This window comes from Aedes aegypti, chromosome 2 (genome assembly GCF_002204515.2).
Source record: "Aedes aegypti strain LVP_AGWG chromosome 2, AaegL5.0 Primary Assembly, whole genome shotgun sequence".
Lineage (NCBI taxonomy): Eukaryota > Metazoa > Arthropoda > Insecta > Diptera > Culicidae > Aedes > Aedes aegypti.
This window is the reverse complement of record NC_035108.1, coordinates 263,741,015-263,756,432: the sequence shown is the minus strand read 5'-3', so window position 1 is coordinate 263,756,432 and position 15,418 is coordinate 263,741,015. Positions and strand designations below refer to the sequence as shown.

General features: G+C 40.6%; 1 protein-coding gene and 1 long non-coding RNA gene across 14 annotated transcripts in view; one reads left to right on the top strand and one right to left on the bottom strand.

Annotated features, from left to right (window-relative positions):
* LOC5570893 (dual specificity tyrosine-phosphorylation-regulated kinase 2) overlaps positions 1–15,418 on the top strand; it is a 414,629-nt gene that overhangs the window by 217,558 nt on the left and 181,653 nt on the right. The gene's annotated exons all lie outside the window — the stretch shown is intronic.
* LOC110676565 lies at positions 13,546–15,015 on the bottom strand. The gene is made up of 5 exons (XR_002500518.1): positions 14,643–15,015; positions 14,482–14,578; positions 14,318–14,423; positions 14,181–14,261; positions 13,546–14,111 (listed from the first exon to the last, which is right to left on the bottom strand). It is a non-coding gene; the product is annotated as an uncharacterized LOC110676565 (long non-coding RNA).

Here is a 15,418-nt window from a genome sequence, read left to right as displayed (position 1 = left end):
GAACAAAATCTTTGACTTTGCCGGTTGCTAAAATTAGAGCACTTTTGCGCATAACCGCACCATCGGCACTTGGGACGAGTGGCGTTCGGGAGGTTGTTTGGTTTTGGCGCTATTGATTCGAACTCAGCAACTCTGGCCAGGGCGCTTGGACGTGACGACAAGACTGATGTGACCGCGTATATTACTATGCTCCGGCCAGCAATGAGAAGAGGAGGCTGCAGAAGTGGCCGGTCCGACGTGAATGTGTGGCAATATGCCAAAGCTAACAAATTGCATTGCTGATTTCCTTCCTCATCGCACGCGTCACTCCGCACGCTTCGAACTAAACCCAAGGATGGGACAGAAATATCTCCGATCAATATTGTTCCTGTTGTGATTGGTATTTCTCCTTCGGTTTGCCCGAGTGGACCAAGCTTGGGTTGTTTTCTGCTTTGAGCAGAGATATTTGGCACAGTTTGTATGACATCTTTGGGAAAACAAAGGCGCCTCTCGGGGTCACTATTTCAGGTGAACTTAGTTTGTAGAAAGTTTCTTCACATAATAAGGACTGTGACGAGCTTAATTTGTTATATGTAAACAATAGAAAATTTAAAGCCAATGCATCTATAAATTTCAGAAATATGCAACCAAATGCTCGTTTGAAGAACTATATATTGCTGTGTGCGTTTGAAATGCATATATCTAATGCGGGAACCCCAAATGCGGTAAGATTTTTCACAAGAAATGCGTTGTCAATGATAGATTTTCTTGCTAGGGCGATGGTGATTTATCTAATGGTTGTGGGTGTCCTTTAATTGGTTTGTGTTACCGCATTAGGGGTTCGTATTTTCAAGATTTGCATCTCACATGCCAACAGCAATATCAGAAAGTGACCGTGATTGTCATCGAACATTTTTTTTCAAATATGGAACATACTTCATTGAATCACTGTTGCAAAACTGGAAACCCCGCCAGAGCGAAAGCAGATCAAGCGAACATTTGACGGAACGGGAACTAAACAAGTGTAGAGACGTCAAGTATGGATTGCGCTATTTTCATTTATCGCTAGAGCAGCAGGTGAAAACCCTTAGTTAAAGGCTAAGCTGTTGTTGGGAATATTCTTTAGATTCGACAAATACATTGAAAATGTAAGTGACAACTTCAACTATACCAAATGACCCCCAATCAGTAATAAATAATCATCTTTTAGCTTGTAGCTGCTGCTAACGAGAATCAGCGTTTTATTCAAATATTCCTCAACAATTTCTACAAGAATTCCATCATGAGTCGAGTGTGAGACCAATCAACCCGAGGTGATAATGATGAAACCACCAGCTATGTAGAAAGCTTGGGCTCATCATCTACCAGTGCTAGTCGGCGAGCCAGAGCCAGGCTGCGAATAGGAGCTAGCCATTCAAAAGAAGAAATCAGCATTTGAAATCGAAGCAGGATATACCAGGAAGAATTTCGAGGTTCTGGAGGCGTCTATAGCGGACGATGCGGCAAGCTTCCGCAGCAAAATTAGTAGAGGAAAATCCGTCCAGCAGGTACGTGATTGGATGGAAAACCTCAACATTCAATTTGGGGACGGCAATCAAGTTGCCTCAAACGTCCACGGAGAGCAGGAAGGCGTGGTCGGTGGGGAGATTGGAAATACGGGTCCCGAGAAGGATCAAACCAAGACAAACACTCTACCTCCAGCAGCAAAAATGCCAGTGTACGTTGAAAGCTTGAAGAGAGAGGATTACCCTGGAATGCGCCCGTTAGACCAGACCTCGACCGCCGAAGAGGACTTACGACGAATGCTTGAGAAGCACAAGATACTCTATCTCACAGAGAAGGAGAAATACCGACGGAAACCATCGGTACCGAAATGCACCGCCGGAAGCAAAGGAGCTTATCCGAAAACTGTGGATGTTTCCAAGCATATTAGCGGTCGTCCTTTATCAACTACGAAGCTAGCAGGAGAAACTCAGAATCGTCCCGAATACCAACAGAAGGCGGCATCGTACTCAGCAACCGATGGAATTAGCAAGGGTGTTAAAAACGTCCTTAGGCAAACTACCGAAGCTGAACATGGATCAAGACAAGAAATCTTAACCTGCAACACCGAACGATGCACTCCACAATATCCATTTTCCAGACGAAATTCGGATGCAGCCAGAAGCTCCCATGTTCACTCGGACCCACACCTCAAAAACTTGCTGCACGACATATTTTGCCACGTGACTTGCCAAACTTCGCTGTAAATCCGGCAGATTGGCTTCAATGCCTATAGCGAAGGCTGACGAAGGATCCAATGCTCAACGAGAATGTTCGAAAGCAGATTCATGAGTACGAGCCAAAAGGCTATGCACATCGTGCATCAACCTAGGAGCTCAAAAGCGGTGATCCTCGTCGCGTATGGCATCTACCACTTGGAGCTGTAACTAATCCAAGGAAACCCGGAAAGGTGCGGCTCATATGGGACACTTCAGCGAAGGTTGACGGCTTCTCCCTACGGTACTCTTTCGGTTCCCACAACATCCGGTAGCGGTGAGCGCCGATATTAAAGAGATGTTCCACCATCAGAAGATCGCCATTTACACCATTTACAGCGGTTTGTGTATCGAGCCGACCCAACATCACCGCTGGAAACTTACCTGAGGGACGTAGTCACCTTCGGATCAACTTCCTCCCCGGCCACAGCGCAATTCGTAAAAAACACGAATAATAACACGTTCGCCTAAGAATGCCCTAGAGCGGAGCAAGGAATCGTCCATAACCACAAAGTGGATGATTACCTTGACAGCTATGCAATCATAGAAGAAGCTGCTCAAGTTGCTGCACAGGTGAAGGAAATCCACAAGTACGGTGTGTTTGAAATTTGAAATTAGTGTAGTTATCAACGAGCCGTCCTAGAACAACTTGGGGAAGTAGAGCAACAAACCATCATCGACTGTGGCTTAGAAAAGCAATCGGAACGGGTTCTCGGAATATTTTGGGACACTAGAGCGGACGATCAATGTTCAAGCCTACTTGAACCCTTGTTCAAAAATTTGAACTGGAACGCAAACTGAACGCGTTCAAATGCAACACTGGCTACGAGAGAACAACATCAGGCCAACAAAACGCCAGCTAGCAAGATGTCGTTCTTCGACCCTCAAGAGTTTTTAGCGCCGTACTTGGTATTCGGAAAAGTGTTACTACAAGATACCTGGCGCGAAGGAACTGGTTGGGATGAACCAATCAGTGACGGAACGCTTGAAAGATGGAAGCAATGAATGAATACGTTAGATGACATCGACGGTGTAAGTGCAAGATGCTACTTCTCTTCAGGAGATCTTCCAACATAGAAATCCACACATTTGTGGATGCGAGCGGGACAGCACATTCATGCGTCTCGTAATTCCGGAGAACCAGTGCTTATGGTCCAGCAGAGGTGGCATTCGTGGCAGCAAAATCCAAGGTTGCCCCATTGAAACCAGTAAAAACTCCCCGTCTGGAGCTGATGGACTGAATTTTTGGGACTACGGCTGGCTAAATACGTAGTCGACAGACATTCGCTACCCGTTCACAGGATGGTTTTCTTGAGCAATTCAGAGGTCGCATTTAGTTGGATATTCGCAGATCCTCGAAAGTATTTGTTGCTTTTCGAGTGGGGGAAAAATTGGGAGTTCCGCCTAAATTTACTACGACAACGCTACGTGCTTTCATGGCGCTGGCCGTCTTCTAAGAGAGCAAATCAACAAAGGACTTGCTACTGAATTCACCAGTACATAAACGGCATGGAAATTCATTCCCCCAGGCACCCCATACATGGGAGGAGCTTGGGAGAGAATGATAAGGTCAGTTAAGGTTGCTTTGACTTCGATTCAAAACGGAGCCCAGAAACTGAAAGACGAGTCTTTATTAACCTTTTTGACGGAAGCAGAAGCGATAGTGAATTGCAGGCCGTTAACTTGCTTCTGGACTCAATGGAGTACACGGGTAAAAATGCGGCACTCGAAATAAGGAGAATGAGTCATGATTTCGGGAGGAAAGTGTGTTTTCATGTTATGAAAATACACCATGACCAAAAGTCATGAAATCATGAAGCATTTTACCGTAACGCCGGCTGTACGTTACGTTTTCAATTTAAAGCGAAGAAAAATGTCAGCTGGAATCCTCAAATCATGACGCATGTATACTGGAACCATGAATAAAATTCATGGAAACATAAGCATTTTTCATGGATTTAGTCATCTGTTATTTATGATTCCTATTTTTGATACGAAAAGTGGCAATTTCAGCAAGCAAGCAATTACAGGCAAGCAGGATCCCTGAATCATGAACTCATTTCATGAAAACGAAACATTATACGTCAATGTAGATCCCAGTTTATATTTGCTATTGGTAAACAAATGAAATGAAAATTAAAATCGTTGCGACTTTAGTGCCGGTAGTTTCGTAATAAACCGCGAACACATTCCACAACTGTCAACCTAACAAGTGCCAAATCTTTAGCAGGAACGCGAACATTCAGTGGTTAGGTTTGTACGCAAAATATTGTTTCGAACATCCATTGATTTGACAAATGGTCGCTGGGCTTACAAAATGCTGGTGGATTGCATGAGTAATGGAACACTCCTTAACAACACTGTGGATGTGGAAAGTGAACTGGAACATCCGGCTGCCGAAGGCCTTTTGTGAGCTGCTCTGCTATAGGACATAGGGAAGGCAGCACATCCAAACAGTTAAAATCGACGAGTTTGTGAAGCGAAATCTTCGCCCAAAGTCAAACATTGCCCGGTTCTGCAAAATCAGGATGAAGGCTAGTAAGTATATTTTGGAACATCTAACAGCTCCGGCAGATTGATTGTGTCGTGACACAATGTGGGAACTTACGGAAATCTGGTCAAGAATGTCATCGATACGATGGCAAGGTTCCGAAAAGCAGTGTCTTCAATTTAAACTTTTTCAAAAACAAAACTTTTTCGATAATTTCACTAGAAAAATATCACCGATCGCCATGAAACGCGTTGACTAAGATGAAGAAAGTGACAGTTAGATTTGTGTAACGCCCTGGGTATACAAAATCTTGCATTATACTCACGATTTCATGACTTTTAGTCATGCTATCATGAAACATAAAATTTTATGAAGTCATGACTTTTTGTTCATGAATCCGGCAACCGATTTTTTTTCCTTGTAGGAGGCATTGACACCGAATCATTTTTTATTGGGCAGCTCTTCAGGAATCCGTTTGCCGATTGTGTAGACGGTAGATGAAGGATCTCTTCTTAAAGGATCGATGACAGCAATCTAGAAATATCTGGATATATTTTGGATGCGCTGGACTAGGGAGTACCAACCGATCCTAGTCAAACGCACAAAGTGATTACTGAAATGATACTAAGCGGAATGGCTGGGTACGCGGACGTGTACTCGAGGTATTAACCGGTGCAGATGGACGTGTACGCTAGGCGATCGTACAGACTGCCGGAAATGCTCCTGCTAGGAAGCCTATTTCGAAACTGGTGGTCCTTGAGATGTCGAAAGGCACTGGAACCGAATACATCAAGGGTTCCACCAGGGAGGAGAATGTTGCGAAACTGGCAATTCCGGACGTAATTCACATTGTGACTGAATGACACATGATGTAAGTGATAAAATGAAGTAAAAACGGAAACGGAAAGATGTATTGAAAGAAAAATGTAATTTTACTCGATGAAGGACATGAAAACGATGCCGCTATGATTGACATTTCCCGAATCACACACCATCGTATTCAAAATGTGACAAAAAATCACGTCATTTGGCTCGCTTCTTTTATGTGCATCCAAAAGACGTAGAATCGCATTTTTTTTTCGGAGTGTGTAGATTGCGCTATTTTCATTTATCACTAGTGCAGCTGGTGAAAACCATTAGTTAAAAGCAAAGCTATTGTTGGGAATATTCTTTAAACTCGATAAATACACTGAAATTTTTCACCTGCGTGGAGTACTCCGTCTCTTCGGAAACTTAAACGAAAACGGAACGCAGCTCAACGAAGATTACGGAGATGTAAGACGGTAGATGCAAAGCGGGAATTTAAGCGCACGAGTACCGCCTATTCAACGTTAAATGCGGCGCTATATAAATCGCATGTTCTTAGGGCCCAATGGAATTTGCGACGAAATCCACGTGCCTTTTGGAGTTTTGTAAACTCTAAGCGCAAAAACCCCAGCATTCCGATCAATATACGGCTCGAAGATCGGGTGGCTGCCTGCGCAGCTGAAGCGAGTGAATTATTTGCTGAACACTTTGCATCTGTGTTTGAAACGTGTGAAGCTAGCGATATTGAAATGGAGTCTGCCGCTTGTGATCTTCCGTCAGATGTGTTAAACTTGTCTACGTTTGTTGTAACAGAAGAAATGATTATAACGGCGTCCAGAAAGTTGAAAAATTCATTCTCTCCCGGTCCGGATGGTATTCCTGCCGTGATTTTCCGGCGTTGCGCTGTTGTCTTAGCCAAACCTCTCGCTGCTATCTTCACTCGATCTTTTGGTCTGGGCATTTTTCCAGCCTTGTGGAAGCAATCATTCATGTTCCCGGTGTTCAAGTCAGGCGATCGACGAGATGTGAAAAATTATCGAGGAATCACAAGTTTATCTGCTGCATCGAAGTTATTCGAGATCATTCTGAGCGACGCTGTATTGAACGCCTCTAAAAGTTATGTCTCCACAGACCAGCACGGTTTTATTCCTGGTAGATCGGTGGTATCAAACTTGCTGGTGTTCACAAGTACATGTATCACGGCAATGGAACAGAACACCCAGGTCGATGTCATATACACTGACTTGAAAGCTGCCTTCGACAAGATCGATCATAGGATACTACTGTGTAAACTCGCTAAACTCGGAGCGTCGGAAACACTCACATCTTGGCTGCATTCTTACCTGACAGGTAGAACATTACGCGTGCAATTGGATTCACGTGTATCTAAGCCATTTACAAGTTCATCTGGTGTACCTCAGGGTAGTAATTTGGGACCGTTACTTTTTACGCTATATTTCAACGATGTTGCGGCATTACTGGGAGCTAAAGTCAAACTTGTATATGCTGATGATTTAAAACTCTACCTTATCGTCCGTACGGTAGAAGATTGTCGGCGTCTTCAATGTTTACTAAATTTGTTCGTTGATTGGTGTCGTCGGAATAAATTGATCGTTAGTATTCCAAAATGCGTGGTAATGACATTCCATCGTATAAAGGATCCAATACTGTACAACTACTACATCGATGGCAATTTGCTTCGTAGAGTTGATAGAGTAAATGACCTTGGAGTACTCCTGGACCCGAAGCTCGATTTTCGTCTACATTATTCATCAATCACCGCGAAGGCTAACAGACAGCTTGGCTTTATTTCTAAGATAGCTCGAGACTTCAAGGATCCTCACTGCCTTAAGGCATTGTACTGCTCACTGGTTAGGCCTATAATTGAAAATGCTTCTGTGGTCTGGTGTCCGTACGAGGTTACCTGGATCCTTCGCCTTGAAGGAGTGCAGAAGAGATTCGTGAGGCTAGCCTTACGGAATCTTCCATGGCGTGACCCAGTAAACCTACCGCCTTACCCGAACAGATGTTTGTTGCTAAGCTTGGAAACATTGGAACGAAGAAGGAAAATTCAACAAGCAACGTTGGTTGCAAAGATAATAAATGGTGAAATGGATTGCCCGGAATTATTATCGCAATTGAACTTTCGCATTCCGCAACGGACTCTAAGGAGCTACACGTTACTACAGCCAAGGAATCATCGTACGGCATACGGCTACCACGAACCTCTAACGGCGATTATAAGAGTGTTTACTTCGATGGAATCAGCGTTTGAGTTTGGTGAGCCCTCATATAAGTTCCGCAATAGAATAAGAAGAATGTAATGCACTGTTTTTAATGTAGTTTTGTGCTGTAGATTGTCTTTGTTCATTAGTTTTTTTTTATCAATTAACCACATTCATGTAGACTGTTGTCGTCAGATGAATTAAATCAATAAAACAATAAAACAATAAAACAGAAATTGTAAGATCCCCAATCAGTAATAAATAATCATCTTTTAGCTTGTAGCTGCTGCTAACGAGAATCAGCGTTTTATTCGAATATTCCTCAACAATCACTAATAGCGCGTACTGCATCAATAATCGTGCACTATGCTACTTATTTATTACGATGTAGGCTCTGTCAAATGTAGATTCATGTTATTATGGAATATATAGATTCAATGAATTTCCTTGTCGCTGCACAAAAATCAAAAAATCGGTTTAACGTGCATTCTAACATTTTAATCTTCTCTTTTCTTTGTTTCAGGTACGATTCAGCCTTCTAATGGGACACAATGCAATCGCTAAGGTTGGAGCTTTGAAACACCACTCTATTCGTTATTGATTACCTCTTTCCATGTCTATAACCATTCGTTAAGATGATTCATCTTTCATCAATTATTTTACTCATTTGATACATGAATAACTTTTTATGATCGATATTTAAATTTTTCTATGGTCGTCGTGTTGTACTTAATAAGTAAATAACATCCCTCATTCTAATTGCACCAAGAAATTGTTAATTTATTGATTCGATTAGCAGTGATGATAAATGCTACATAAGTATCTCATTATTACGCCTTCATAAACGTATATTTTATTATATTAAATTAGCTATTGTTGAATCGGTTTAGAAGGGGAAGGTCTATCAAAAGTCAGTTTTTGCATAGGTCATGTGATCGTATCATATAAAATTGTACTGAAATCTTGCAGTTGTTGTTTGGGTGTACATACACCAAGTCTTATAACAAAACTGTATCTATCTATTAAGTGTAATTGATAAATAGGCCACATCTTGCACAGAACAAGTGCTCAGAGATTACTTTTCCCTGTTGCATCAGGCGTATCTACTTTACATCAGCACACACAGCGATCGGGTTGACTAATTTTGTCATCAACTTGACAGTCACTTACACGCCCGAAATGTGCTATACTTCATGAAGATTAAGTTTCCGCGCTCATTATAGTCGCTTGTTATAATTAGATTAGCCTTACGCCATCATCATCGTTCTTTCCAGCTTCGTAAGAAAGTAACATATTTAGGCCGTTCTGTGCAGACGGGAACGCTCAAACCCCCAAACCATGCCACGGTACGGGTTTGTGATTTGTTATCTTATGCTCTGCATAGTTATTTACCCAAATGTAATGTATACAAACGCGTAAGCCTGGATTGGGGTCCGCTTGTCGGTTTAGTTTGGCGTTACCCAGCAGTAAATATTTGGCTTCGGTAGCTCCATGTGGCCTCATTCTTTGGGCACTACTGATCGGATTGGAAACACATGTCTGGGTTTTGGGTTGTGGAAGGGTGTCACACTGAGCGAAGAATGTTTGAGCTGTATCTGTTTGAGAATGGTGTAAGTGCAATTATTGTTCGTTCGAATTATCAAATATGCAATTGAGGTTTGATGTTTTTACCACTTCTTTTTCTTCGTCTTCCTCTATTTAATATCCCTTTCGGGACGGACCATATTTAAGCGATTATTTCAAAATTTACCTTATAAACTGATCATCTCGTAGAACAAAACATTCTTTATTTTGGCTATTCTATCACTCCATGAACTTTTTAGAGTCAAATTCAGACCAGCACAATTGTGCTGGCCCGTCCCCAAGGCGGTCGATGTTCGAAAAAAAAAAAAATTTTTTTATATATATATATTTTTAATTGTCCCAGTCATGCCTTTTTAAAACATTTTTGACCCGTATTTTTTATTTTGTCATTAGGGTGCTCTTTCGTGAGATAGGGTGACCCAAAAATTCAGAAATATTTTTTTTATGTACATTAAAATAAAAAAAAAATACTTTAATTTTTATGATACTTTTTAATAAATGGAACGAAAACAATGTATGAGAGATAAAAGAACTCCATATTATATCTAAGATTCAAAGCATAAAGTGACGATGACGTTTATCGAGATTATTCAAGAACAAGTCCACGTTATATAAAATGGGTACGTGTGTGAATAACTTGAAAACTAATTGTCTCAATCAAACCGTCTTGGTTTAGCTATGTTTGTTTATATCCTCAATAACTATATTGATTGTATAAAATTTCTCACAAATAATTATGGAATAAAAATCAAAATTGAAAATAATTATAAACCTTCAAATTGTTTAGTGGAATACCAATAAATAAATGAAAACCGAATTTAGTACTATACCACTTAATTCTTCTAGAGTTTTTATCCTTTGCCAGATACGCATAATTCGACCTCCACTATAAGGCCGTTTTTAGAGTCGTGTATTAGACTCGAAAATTAAGATATTTTTTTAGAGACGCCCTCTATCGCTCACTTTACCTATCACTTTTGAAATCACATAGCCCTCCTTCAAATGATTATTATTATTAGCGTTATTAGGGAGATTTTCAGCCCGTGGCTGGTTCATCTCCAATCAAATGATACTTAAACGATGTTTTTGTAAAGGTTGGTAACAAGGAACAGTTTTATTTTAAATAAATGGAATCATTCATTTTATTCCTAGAACTAAAATAAAAAACGTCAAAATATCCAGTCTGCGTAAGCAGCTTCTCTTAAAATTCATGTAAATTTACGTCATATGGGCTCGTTAGCTTAGACGATAATTAACAAGAATGACGCATTTTAAGTGCAAATAATTACCATCAAATTTCTTCTTCTTTTTTCTGACTTTACAGAAGCTCAACTTCTCATGAGCACTTCCACAGTTATTAACTGACATCTCTCTTTGTCAATTGACCAACTTAGCATGTGTATACTCTACGCTGAGAGAAGTCGAGAAAATTTCCTCTACGAAAAGATCCTCGACCGGCTGGCATGATCTTGCTGAGTATCTGCGCGTTTACCGTTATGGCTATCTGGCTCCCAATATCAAATTTACTTTGTTTTATTTTTTACATGGAGAATATTTGCTTAAAATGGTAAATTCTATTGTAATATTAGTTTTAAGTAGTGTGTAGGACTGAAAGAACTTTGACGGATAGCTTACATATTACAGGGAATTTAAAAACCTGTTTAAAAAGGATAGTCAAAATCAGGTCAATAATCATATAAAAGCATGCATTTGATTTATGAAATTGTCTCGACCATACTTGTAAGTTTCGATGAAAAGCTCGACCATACTTGTGAGTTTTGTTTTCTCTTTCGTTTCGATTGCATGGACACTTTTAGCTGTTAATCCTACTGTAGAAAATTTCCTGGAAAGCATTATGTACGATTATGACCTTTAAAGGGAGCATCCCACAAATCAACGGACTAGCATGCAACGCCAAATGGCACAATCGTAATACGTTTCTGACGAAAAAAATACTGCAGCGGGAATTGAACCTATACTTCTTTGATCGATATAGCTGGTTACTTTGCAACACTATACGCACGGCAATGAAGTCCAAATTTTAATTTATAATATATCAGGTTATCTAAGTCTCAAAATTCAAGATTTGGACAATATATTGTTTATGGTAAAAAAAACGAAACGATATTATTTTTTATGAGCGGATAATCTAGACTCCAGAACTTCATACATTGCTTAATAGTTTACTAGAGTATTTCATAGTATGTACTGCAAAAGATTAAAGTTTCCCAGTTTAAAGCGCATTTCGTACATCAACATCATAAACAACATTTTTGCGAGTAATACCAGCAGGAGCCTTCCTTAGCCGAGTAGTTAGAGTTCATGGCTGCAAAGCAAAGCCATGCTGAAGGTGTCTGGGTTCGATTCCCGGACGGTCCAGGATTTTTTCGTAATGGAAAGTTCCTTGTCTTCTCTGGGCATAAAGTATCGTACTTGCCACATGATATATGAATGTGAAAATGGCAACTTTGGCAATGAAAGCGCTCAAGTAATAACTATGGAAGTGCTCATTGAACACTAAGCTGAGAAGCAGGCTCTGTCCCAGTGAGGACGTAATGCCAAGAAGAAGAAGACTAACATGGGCTGCATACATCAATAGTATGCCATTTAAAGGAGTTCAGAAGCAAATAGTAAGTAAAGGTTTTCAGCTTCAGTTGTCCAACTTCATAAAAATTATAGCAGATATTAAACCAGCATGCATTGTAGAACAACAAAATGGATTATTGCGTCAAAATGGTATTGACAAATTATCAAAGCAAGGGGACATTCAAATATTATGTCCACTGTTTTTAAGTCAATCTAAATCCTTCCTATGCTCACTATCACGCTTTTTCCCAAGCCCTTAGTATATGCACTGTCACACTTTCGTACACCCCCGCTCCTCTAAATGATTAACGTAAGTTTTGAACGTTCCCCAAAAATTATACTGTTTCTTAAACTTTTCTATAGGAGATTTAAAACAAAAAATGTGACACCTAATCTATTTCAAATACGGACTTATAAAAAATAAAAGGTTTTTAACCAAAGCTATGAGTTACCTGTTACATAGTTATCTGTTACATAGTTTTTGTACGGTACATCATTTTTATGATTCGTATGTAATCACTCATTCATGTTATAATAAAATATTATGCACTATTGTGGACATTAGAACCAGATTCAGCCACTTAACTTGATCAAAATACTGAAAATGAAAATTGGTAGTCCACAACGAACATCGACCGGGTAAGGGCCGGCACCAGCACAATTGTGCTGGTCCCACTTTGTCCCTCCAGAAATCTTTGCTGTGTGAATCAATTCTCATTTGGTCTTCACCATTTCAAAGAATGACTCTTTCACTCTCGATTCGTATCTGTGCATACCTAGAGAAAACGAATAGTTTAAAAGTTGCGACAGATAAAACTTTTTCAATTCTTACGGTGTTTGTTTACATTTTGTTTACCCTGAGCTGGTGTTTTGTAAACACGATGTAAACAAAAGCTGTTGTGCTTAATTACAAGTATCAATGATAATTCAATAATTGAAATCAAACAAGTTTAGTAAAACAATGATTTATTGGCTAAAAGAATCATTCAATGTCATGGATGCCGAACAGCACAATTGTGCTGGTTCGTCCCGAAAGGGATATGTCAAGTTTGGCAAAAAGGCCACGATATAGTTTCGCATATTCACAGTGTTTAATTGCTCCTTAGCCTATAACATTTATCAATGAATACTGTATCATAATAGTATTTGTTGCAATTTCTCACCGTAATAGGCTGTCATAAAACGGCATACTTTCATGCACTGAAGTATCTATATACTGAAACCATTGATGATTAATTACGCAACGTTTTAACTTTACGCATCTGTTTTGAGTTGCGTAATTAATCATTACACAACTATTTTTCATATATTGTAAAATAATGGTGAATGCATTACAATATCATTTTTGAAGTGATCTTCTACGAAATTGCAAAAAAATGTTGCACATAACTCGTTGTAGAACTCGATTTTTACAGCACTCGTCGCAATCATCTATTAGTTACTCTTTTTACACTCATATGAATGAGACTCAAAATGACAAAATGAAGACGGAATTGCCCATTGAGTGAACGAGACCTGTTACGTTTAGTGTTCTTGCCCGGCTAAGCAAATCAGATGGCTAGTGAGGTGCTCGGGCAGTCAATGTGGCGCGCTCTATCATAAAACGTATCAAATATTCATGGCATTTGACATATATTGCTACATATAAACATTTTTGCTCTTATGTTTACTTAAGACTAACGGTACCTTGCTGCATTCGATGCTCTGCTGCTGGACGGGGCCCCGTGATGATGACGCCGCTTCTGTGCGAACATGCAATCGCCTATGCTTCGAAGGCGCGATCACTCAGATCGCCAATATCGTTCAATGGCTTGACTCTCGATGTCCCGATTCGTGGGATGCTCTACCCTGACAGTGCTGATGCTTGACTGTGGCACTCGTCCTAAATCGAGCTTCTACTACACTCGGCCGAGCCACACTCCGCGCGTCGTTTTCTCCTGGCCAACACTACACACCGGTGCACTTGTCATCGTCTAATGTAGGGCACGATGAGATCTTCTGTCGCTCTGTGAGCGGAGGCTCCTTCTAGATTACAGCCTACCGATGGACGGCTTGTCCCGAATGGTGATCACAGGGGCAGTGGCCCGTTGGCCTGTCAGTGCTCGCTGCCTCGACCAAAGCAAACGCACCGAAGATTATCTGTCGCCGCTTTGCCGGCGAATGGAATCCGGTAATGAAGCCCTATCAATGGTTTTTTTTTTTTTTTTTTTGCGTTAGATAAACGTTATTATTAAAGATCGACGAACTTACTTCTCTTGAAGGCTTCGTCTCTTCACGCTGCGAGGATGCGAGGCTGATTATTGTAGGGAATCGTGCTGATGCGATGATGTGCTGTTAGAGGAAACTGGTGTAAGCTTTGTTTACTTATCGGGGAATTTCTTATTTACCTTCAATTCAGTTCGATGGATTGACGGGTCTTATCTGATTGGATTTGGATCCAATAGGAAACCGTTCTCCGGGTATTTTAGCCTCGTGTCGTGTCGGGTGGAAAAGCTGCATGAGATGACGAAAGTTAGTCTGTATTGTGCGTAATAATCAAAATAGACGTCACCTTTCTAGATCGAGCTGAGAAGGTTTTCGGCACAACGCAGTAGCCAGTTGATTTGGGTACTCTGGTTGGGCGTCGATTGACCTCGTGGAATTTTGAGCTGTGGGTGAAATTCTGACTTTGAGTCAAATGCACATGGGAGCACCGTATATCGTATATTTCACCTTTAACGGCCAAGATGTTGATCGTTTTGGCCAGATTTCTCCTTCAGCTGAGTCAATCGGCTTCAAGTTCACCGATCTTAGCTTTTCCAGTACCACCTACAAGACGCGGACTCACGGAGGACGGAATTTTTTGTGCAACCTTTCGGTGGCTCACACCTTTCTCCGATCGGTTTTCTTACACGGAAGTGGTTCGCTTTGTGTGTGAGTGTGGCAATGGCGGTGTTGTTTTCAAGAAAACTTGAATAAGCTCTCTTGTTTTCAAGAGGTATTCGGTCGGTTTGCCCATGCAGGAGTATTTTTATGCACGGAAATTAAGTGTGCGGCAAATCCAGTACTTTGTCGATGTGATCCGTAACACAACACCATGTCGAGAGCAACGAAATTTTTGTGAAGCTGGCAGCGCTTCACAAAAATTTCGTGAAGTCTGCTAGACGGCTTGATCCTGATGAGTCCAATTGTTGCTTACTAATCTAATGCAATTCGGCAGGTTTGATTACAATTTTGTACCCCGAAGTTGCGTAGTGATTTTCACAAAATAAATCTTAATATCCATAAAGAGTTGTTTGCCCTCACTACTAGTTAGTGACAGATACTGCAAAATGCATATATCGGCGTAGTAAGATGCTACCCGAACAGAATTCTACATACTATAGCCTTATACTAGTTATATTATAAGTGTTTGGTACAATTGAAGTCTTCATGATCAGTATTACAATGGTCGGTCACTTGAGCGCTTAGTAACAAACCTCTTGAATTACATCGAGAAAGTACAATCT